This window comes from Hippopotamus amphibius, chromosome X (genome assembly GCF_030028045.1).
Source record: "Hippopotamus amphibius kiboko isolate mHipAmp2 chromosome X, mHipAmp2.hap2, whole genome shotgun sequence".
Taxonomy (NCBI): Eukaryota; Metazoa; Chordata; class Mammalia; order Artiodactyla; family Hippopotamidae; genus Hippopotamus; species Hippopotamus amphibius.
Genome location: NC_080203.1, coordinates 137,144,273 through 137,154,274, shown reverse-complemented (window position 1 = coordinate 137,154,274; position 10,002 = coordinate 137,144,273).

The window sequence follows — 10,002 nt, the reverse complement described above, 5'->3', positions numbered from 1 at the left end:
AGGACCCCAAGACATCCAAGCATCAGACACACAGAAAATGAACATTTGCCATGTGCAGCCCCGCGGACGGACTTGGAGGATGTTATGCTAAGTGAAATGAGTCAGACAGGGAAATGTACAGACAACGTGACATCACTTATACGTAGAATCTCAAAAATACAACAAGCTAGTGAATATAACAAAAAAGAATCAGATTCAGAGATCTAGAGTGCGAACGAGTGGTTCTCAGTGGGGAGGTGGAGGGGCAGACCCGGGGAGGGGATTGAGAGGTACAAACTGCTATGTATAAAATACATGAGCCACCAGGATACATTGTACATCACACGGAGTAGAGCCAACATTTCATAATAACTATGAATGCAGTGTGATCTGTACACACTTTTGACTCACTGTTGCACCGCTGAAACGCATATAATACTGAACATCAATTATACCTCAGTAAAAAAGAAAGAAATACAGAAAATAAAAACTTATGGAGAACACACCTTATTTCCACGTAAGGCCACGTTCTGCGGTAGCTGGGTTAGGACTTTACCACCTCTTTTCTTAGGGAAGAAATCATCCAACCCGTGACACCCTCTGTGCTTGGGGGACGGAGCTGCGGTCCACGTGGTTAAGGGACTCGTTTGCTATGGAGGGCCACGTGTGGGGGGGGGACAGGAAGACCCTTTTTTCGTGGACCACGTGGGTGCTTTCTTGCTTCAGTGCCAAAATAAAGGAATGACCCAGACACAGGGCCACAGGTAATTGTGTCAGAACCAGCCAAGAGCTTCCCTGCGCAGCCCCGAGCTGGGGGCCAGGGAGTTATTCTCTGCCCGCAGAGAGAAAGAGACGTTCTTTCCAACCACACGAAGCCCTCCCCGCTCAAATCTTCCCGCTCGGCCCTTTCACTAGCTCTTCACCTTCTCTCCCACCCCAAATCCAGGCTGGCCCCCCGAACGGTCTTTCCAGGAACGGGGGACCGTCCCCCGTGTCGGCCATCGCGTCCTCAGCCCCACGTCCTCCTTGGTCCCCATTGCCCCCCGAGCTGCCGTGCTTCCTTTGCTCCTCAAGATATTAGCCCAACGCCTGGCGCACCACTTAGTCAACAGCCCGCGAAGCAACAGGAGGGGAAAATGTGAACGAAAGGCGGGCGGGGGTGCGGCTGGGGGAGGACTGACAAACGCCGCTTGTGCCTCTCTACACGTGTCATTCATTCTCGACCGGAGGCGCCCGCGGTAAATCCCGAGAAGTGATCTTTGGTGTCACATTGTTTGCAAGGAGCTCGCCGGCCTCGGGGCTGTGAATTACGGAGCTGTGAATACTACAGGGGGGATTCTTTGCAATACATCATGCACAACGGCCAATGTTTCACCATCAGAATACGCCAGGTGTGGGGAGAGAGCCACAGCTTGGTTTACAACGTCCTCCAAGGATGTTTACACGGGCACCTACACGGCAGGGCGTAGGCGGTAATGCAGAAACATCCATTCACCCCCACCCCACCCCATCACCCCTACGTACCAACCACGCTCATTTAAACGAAGCGATTAGGAGCGCTTGACGTTTTCATTTGTAACCGTAAAAGGTGGCACACACGGGTGATCTATGGAGAGCTCCGTTCCCAACCGTTCCTGTTGCATCCTTCACTCCATCTGACCGGTGGTGCTTTTAAAGGCAGGACGTGGAGATGTCTGCATGAGCTGTGGCTGCAAAGAGTCTGAACAGGTGAAGGACCAGGTAAACGATGCTCAGGGCATCAGTATCTCTCCCACCTGGACGATGAGATGATGGTGCCTTCCCCACCAGCGTGTGGGGCTCTGAGAAGATGCCGTGGGAAAACCCGACAGCAGATGGAAAATGTTGTAAGATGTTGGCTGTGCCTCATCCACACGGGGGTCCAGCAGTGGCAAGGGGACTGTGGAGACGCTGTTCTCCAGCTCTGAGAAATTTATCTTTGGGTGCTTTCTGTTCCAAATGCAACTGCCACATCTGGTGATTGATTTGCTGTGCCAGCTTCCCTGGGTCCAAGTATTGCATCAAACACCAGGCTAGATGTTGTTGTGAAGGTGTTTTTTTTTTTTTTTTTTTTTAAGGTGGGATTAACCTTTAAATCGGTGGACCCTGAGGAGAGCAGACGGCCCTCTGTAATGTGGGTGGGCCTCGTCTCATCAGTTGAAGGCTTCACAAGGAAGCAGACCGACCTCCTTTGAGGAAGAGGGAAGGCTGCCTCCAGGTGGTCTTTGGACTTGGTCTGCAGCACCACGTCTTCCCTGGGTCTCAGCCTGCTGGTCTACCTGGCAGATGTTTGAACTTGGCCAGCTCCTGCGATCTTGTGTGTCAATTTCTTCAACTAAATCTCCATGTCTCTCCCTCTATTATCTATCATCTATGTATCTATCTTTCTATCATCATCTATCTATCTATAGCTATCTATAGCTATCTGTCATCTATCTGTACCAATCATCTATCTAACCATCTATCTATCATCTATCTATATCTCTCTCTATATATATACCATCTATCTATCTTCTATCTGTATCAATCACCTATCTAATCATCTATCATCTATCCATCAATTTATCTATCTATCTATCATCTGTCTATCTATCTATCCATCTATCTATCTATCTATCTATCATCTTCTATCTGTATCAATCACCTATTTAACCATCTATCTATCTATCTACCCATCTATCCATCAATTATCTATCTATCTATCTATCATCTATCTATTATCTATCATCTATCTATCTATCTATCTATCTATCATATATCTTCTATCTGTACCAATCATCTATCTAACCATCTATCATCTATCATCTATCTATCTATCTATCTATCTATCTATCTATCTATCATCTATCTATCATCTCTCTATCTACTGGCCTACCCATCACCATCCACACCCTACTGCTGTGCGTATCTGGAAAACCCTAACACACCCTGTCTGCCTCCATCCGCAACCTCATCACTTTCCAAGCAGAAGGAAAAGAGAAGAGACCGCATTTGGCCTGTGCATCCTCCCCAAAGCTTGTGTCTGTGGCTAACGTCCAGGGAAGGCGCGGGTGAATCTCCTGCCGTGTGATGCTTGTGTCTTCCACCCGCCCCGACCCTTGCTGGAGAGAGGGCAGGGAATAAATAGGGCCGAGTCCCAGGTCCCCTCCTATGCCAGCTCTGCGGTGTCTGGCCAAGTTCCTGATCGCCTCTCCCCACCCTTTCAAGCCTCGTGTGGTCGTTGGATGATGGAGGTTTCCGCCTGTGACTGTTTGGAAGGGCACGTAGGTGGAGATGCCCAGCTGGGGGGGTGGATGAGTCAGATTTCAGTCCACCCCCGTCTCAGCTCATCTTGTGGCTCTGAGGGTTGCACCTGTCACGTCCTTATCCGCACTGACCCATCCCCGTACTCCGTCTGCTTCTCTGTGTGTGGGTCTCTGTCGTCCTCATGCAGGACCTCAGCGATGAGCTGGGGTCTCACGTTCCTTCACAGAGGACGGATCACACTGGATGCGGCTCTCACTCTCCCGCCCTCTGACCCACGCTTTCACGGCATTTTCACAAAACAGGAGGGGCAGAGATTTGGGGCACGATTCTGGAACTGCAGGACATCGTGGGTGATTTTTACACGGTGCTGCCTGCCTTCCTGATAACGAAATAGGTTGGACTTAAGTCATTTCTCCTTTCAAGGGCCTCTTAAATACCAGCATCTCATCAATGACGTGTCGGGGACTCTGCAGAAGGTTGGTCGGTTCTCAAAACTCCAGGTCCAGACTTCCCTGGTGGCCCAGTGGTTGAGAATCCGCCTGCCAATGCAGGGGACACGAGTTCGAGCCCTGGTCCGGGAAGATCCCACATGCTGCAACAGAGACCCAAAGCAGCCAATAAGTAAATTTTTAAAAAAGGAAAAAAAAACCCTCCAAGTCCTCATGCTGGTTTCCAGGCTCACAATTTAGCCAGGAGGTTTCTTCCGCTGGGAAGCACCTCCTGAGATTGGACATGATGAGAAATGAAGCCACAGATGGAGGGAAAGACAGACTGCATTCTCCTTTCTTTTTTCTTTTCCCCCTTTGGCATTATCAAATGGCTTACTGCCAGAACCAAATATGGTTGAGCCAATGATAGTTACATGTAAAAGATTACGTTTGTGTCTAAGCTGACATGGAAGCAGAGTTAACAGAAACATATGTGTGGGGAATCTAATGGCAGAACCACAAAGGTCGAAGTCATTGCCGTGTTACTGACAAAGTATTTTTTAATTAATTTTTATTTACTTTTTAAATTTTCAGTTGGAGTATCGTTGGTTTACCATGTGGTGTTAGTTTCTATCACACAGCAAACGAAATCAGCTGCACGTATACATATATATCCCCTCTTTTTTGGATTTCCTTCCTCTTTAGGTCACCACAGAGCACTGAGGAGAGTTCCCTGTGCTGTACAGCAGCTTCTCATTAGTTATCTACTTTATACATGGTATCAATAGTGTATCTATGTCCATCGCAATCTTAAATTAATTTTTATTGGAGTGGAGTTGATTTACCGTGTTGTGTTAGTTTCTGCTGTTCTACCGTAAACGTGTCTGAAGGTGAAAGCTGCAGATTCGTCTCCACGGGAAAGCGTCACATTGGTCCTTCTAAAGAGAGGGCTCGTCTCCCTTTCAGCCATGAAAACATCGCCGGCGGCATGCGTCCGTGGTTGTGTGCATCTGTGTCTTTTGTGTCTGTGTTGTGTCTGTGCGGTTGTGTGCATGGATACGTTGTGTCTTCTGCGTGTGTGTCCTTGTATCCTTACGGTTCTCCCCATCCCCAGGCAGGGAAGCTTTCCGTGCCTCCCCACGCAAGGGGCAGGTGGGAAGTATGTTGTCCAGGATGACAAGCAGGAAAGATGATAGTTTCTGCATATCCACACCCAAACGCAAAGATAACCTTCGAGAAGAAGCTCATCCACATTGATCCACGTCACAGCATGGAGCAAACCCTCATCCTTTTTTATGGCTGAATCATATTCCACTGTATGGATGGACCATATGTCATTCACCTTTCCATCCATCCAAGGACACTTGGGTTGTTTCCACTCTTTGGCTGCTCTGAGTAGAGCTGCTATGACTGTGTGTGTCCAAGCATCTGTTTAAACATCCGTCTTCAATGCGGGAGGTATGTACCCCGGAGTGGAATGGGAAGGGCCTGCTAATGAGTCTGGGGTCTGCTTTGGGGGAGTGAGAATGTCTTGGAACTGGATAGAGGCGGTGGTTGCACAACACGGTCAGTGAACTAAATGCCCCTGAATGGTCCACTAAAAATTGATGAGGGGTTTATTTTACGTTATGTGAGTCTTATCTCAATTTTTAAAAAAAGTGTCCCCGTAGACCATCACTCTGAAAGGCTTGTGTCCACCAAGAATTTCACAGGCGTCGTGGAGCTCAGACTCTTGGGAAGGTGACAAACCTTCCAGGGTTCGGGGCTGTGCGGCGAGGCTGGGTGTTCCCACATCTCACAGAGTCAAGGACAAAATTAACTTCAGCTAAACCATCTGCGGGTTTTAGAGGCAGGGATGGATGTCTACATCCCCTTTTAAATCTCCTTTGCCTCAAAGGACCTGCTCATTTCATCGGAAAATCATTGCTAACTTTATTTTCTATTTTGTATAATCCTTTATTAAAAAAAAACACCTCTTTGCCACTTGGGCAGGGGGAGGAACACAGGGTTCTATTTGTCTTTAATTAACTAGCTTCCTCCAACAACTCTACCTGCTGAAAGGGTACTAACGAAAGGGAAGCCATCACTTTGGCAGTCCTGTGTGTGCCCTCAGAGACCCGCTAAAGAGACCAGGAAGCAGCCTGGCATTTGCAACCTGGTTTCCATGCTCCTGGAATGTCTCACCTCCGGGGCATCATTTCTAACCTAAAATTATAGGAGGAGAGGACACTTCAACTGGAAGCCCCGAAGTTCTAGGACCCTGGCAGAGGGTGATGGATGAAAGACCCGTCCTAGGAAGTAAAAGGAGAGAAGCCAGGGAAAGATGGGGACCTCGTGGAGAACATAGAGGAATAGGGCCTTCCCTGGTAGTGCAGTGGTTAAGAATCTGCCTGCCAATGCAGAGGACATGCGTTTGATCCCTGGGCCGGGAAGATCCCACATGCTGAGGAGCAGCTAAGCCCATGGGCCACAACTACTGAAGCCTGCGTACCTAGAGCCTGTGCTCTGCAACAAGAGAAGCCACTGCAGTGAGAAGTCCTCACGCTGCAACAGAGGATCCCCTGCTCGCTGCAACTAGAGAAAACCTGTGTGCAGCGACGAAGACCCAACGCAGCCAAAATAAATAAATAAAATTTTTTAAAAAAGAAATAAAAAGAAAATACAGGAATAAAACAATTCAGAGACAGGAGTTTCTCTCCATGTTTTTGAAAATCAAGAAGCACTGGTGGTGGCCTGGGCAAGGCTACATGTCACTGACTCAACCAGGACCTGCCGTAGAGGTTATAAGAAATGGATGGAGAGTTTTCGTATCTTGATGTAGAATTTAGAGGATGCCTTTTGAAAAACGGAATCTTGAAACGCACTAAATTTCCACAATGGCTTTGGTACAGACCGATAAAACTATTTCTAACTATACAAGAGAAGTTACCGCTGACTTTCAAAAAGAAAAAAAAAAGAAAAGATAGGTGTTTGGCAGGGCAAACAGGGTCTCATGGTATTCGATAGTATTTTGTTTCGAAGGGGGAAAAATTTCGGCACACAGAGGGCAACAGAAACGTGTGGAGTCTCCATGCCCTTCCTAGGCCCCCAGACTCTAATTTCAGGGCACGGGCTTGAGGAGACAGACCGAAGACAGACGGCATTCGCCTGATGGCATTCCAAAACCCACGTAGGGCACAGGCTCCGTTCTGGGCGCTAGCGTCCGTGGGAGTGCTCTGACCGTCGAGGAAGGAGAGGAAATTGTAAATGACGGGCGCCTGAGAACAAGGGAATTACAAGGAAAGAATTGCACGTGAGGAAATCGTGCTGAGGAGAGGGAGCGCAAGCGTGAGATGATGGGAGAAATAAATGCGACACCGCCAGGGCAGCGGAGAAGTTAGACGTACATCGTGGCTTCCCCACCCCGCCTTTTTTTTCCAAGAAAACTCGTGAGCACGAAAGACCCGTGATTAAGGAGAGCAAAGGAATTGACCGAGGGAGAAAAGCAGAGGTAAAATTCGTTTGAGGCCAGGGAGTAATTGACTGCTGTGCAACATTGACAGGCAGCTTAGGAATCGGTGAGAAGAGAAACCGAGTCCTCCCAGCGGAGGTGAAATGGGGGAGGGCTTAGAAACCAAGAGTGAGCCATGAGCTAGCGCAGTGGATCCCCCAAGGAAGGGAGGGGTGTCTTCGTCCGCGGGGGCTGCTGTAACAGATTGCTGTAGACCAGGGGGCGTGCAGGCCACAGACGTCCTTCACCATTTTGGAGGCAGGAATCTGAGACCCCGGCGAGGGCAGACGTGGTGTCTGGCGGGGCTGCTTCCTGGTGCGTGGACGCTGGCTTCTCACTGTGTCCTCACCTGGAGGAGGGGGTGAGGGAGCTCTCTGGAGTCTCTGCTATAAGGAGGCTAACCCCATCACGGGGGCTCCGCCCTCATGACCTCATCACCTCCCCAAGGCCCCACTTCCTGATCCCATCCCATTGGAGGTTAGGGTTCCACACGTGACTTTGGGTGGGACACGGACATTCAACCTATGGCAGAGGACAGGATGAAGATGGTGACTCTCACCCCAAGACTAGGAGTGTCCCGAAGATAAAGTCGATGATGAAGGGTCAGGAAGCAGAGACCCCGGAGACCAGGGTGTGGCAGTCTCCTGGTTGTTGGGGGTGCACGGTGGGTGTTAGAGTGTCAGGGACGGAGGGACAGCCCCGCTCTGTGTGAGGCTGCCGGGACCCCAGCTCCTCCTTTCTCCTTGTGTGTGGGCGCTGAGTGATGGGTTATCAGCCCAGGGTGTCTCCGAGAAGATGTGCAGAAACATTAGAGAAAGAAGCCTTCCCACCCCACAGCCCCTGCTGTTTTCTCCAGGTCCTTGCAAAGCTCCCGTCCAAACGGAGTCTTCCTTTTCCTCCTCTGCTTCCTTCTCACGCCAGACACACGCCTCCTTTTATTCTCCAGATGTGAATCCCGCCAGATCCAAGACACTGGCCATCAGCCTTCGTCTGCAGCTAACTCTCCACTTTGACTAATGATATTCAGCAAAAGGCTGGAGCTTCTACAGAACACGTGTTTCATATTGAACGGCAGTGATAGAGTTTTGTTTGCACTCATAAATAACGAATTTCTTCCCCCCAGATCTCGAAGAACAGAGGTCTCAGCGAGACGGCAAGGCAGTCGCGGACTGGGCGCACGTGCTGGGTCTGTGCGGGCAGCGTGGCGGTGCCCGCGTGCGCGGAGGGGCTGCCCGGGAGCCCCGATGAGGGGATGGGAAGAGGGGAGACAGCGGGCAGGGAAGGAGGCCCGAGGGTGCCTGTGTGTGCCGAGGGGAGCGGGCTGGCTTGTCTTCTGCTAATGGCAACGCAAATGGCATTTATGGCCCTAATTTACAGAGCACTCACAGTAGCGGAGTCGGGGTAAATCATTTCAATATCAAGATTTATGTCTTGTGGGCCAAGGACTAATTTCCATAAGGCATGTACAAAATCCATCTTGTCCTCTGAGGATGTCACACGTTGATGCCCCAGCGGCCCCGCGCTCCAGCAGCAGCCCCTCCCCGCTGCACGGGTTTCTTCCTGCCTGACTGCCTCCCTCCCCCCCAACCTCTCCTTCTTCCCTTCTCCCTTCCTTCCTTCCTTCCTTCCTTCCTTCCTTTCTTTTTCTCTTTCTTTTTCTTTCTTTTCCTTTTTCTTCCTTTCTTTTTCTCTTTCTTTTTCTTTCTTTTCCGTTTTCTTCCTTTCTTTTTCTTTCTTCCTTCTTTTCTTTCTTTCTTTCTTTCTTTCTTTCTTTCTTTCTTTCTTTCTTTCTTTCTTTCTCTTTCTTTCTCTCTCTCCCTCCCTTCTTCTCTCTCTCTGTATATATCTATCATCTATCTATCTATCTATCATCTATCTATCATCTATCTATCATCTATATATGTCTATCTATTCTATAATCTATCCATCCATCCATCCATCCATCCATTATCTATCTATCTATCTATGTATCTATCTATCTATCTATCATCTATCTATCATCTATCTATCTATCCATCCATCCATCCATCCATTATCTATCATCTATCTATCTATCTATCTATCTATCTATCTATCTATCATCTATCTATCATCTATGTATCTATATCTCTCTATCCTACTATCTATTTATCTTCCTTCACTCCCTCCCTCCTGGAAGTAAAATCATGGAAGCTGCTGGGCTTTGCAGGCATCATGAGGTAGACACACATGTGCCCGTTGTGTTTGGCCTCGTGGGTAGCTGCTTCCTCCAGGTCCACAGTCCTTGCAGGATTCCCAGTGAACCTGGAGACAAGGTGGGGCAGGAAGGACACCAGAGCGAGAAGCGGAGGCAGCCCTGCAGAGGGTCCCAAACACCTGGCGTTAGCAGCCCGAGTCCGCGCAGGAGGCCTGAGGAATCGGGAGGGGTCCTCGCGCTCACAGAGTCGTCGCGGGCAGGCTGACGTGCACACACACACGTCGGAGGGAGTGGAAGGGAAGGACGTGTGGGAACAGTGTGTGTTTTCTGAAACAGGCTGTGATGGCTAAGCTGAGATCCCCGGGTGTGACTGGTGGGGAAGCTGCCCCGCCTAGAATTGAGTTTGGTCTGGGGAGACCAGTTGGGTTGCCCATCACCTGCTTCTTCTGGGGGCTCCACAGGCACCCCGAAGGGGAGCTGGGGTTGGGGCCAGCATGACGGCGTGACGTAGGATAAGGGAAGGGGAGAGCACTCTGGACCAGACCACCCGCACGGGGGACCGGGGAGCTGATTCGAAAGGGGATGAACAGGCACGTCTCTCCGTGGAGAACTATGTGAAGAGACCCTCTTGAGGGACCCGTAGAGGGCACCGTATGAAGAACATG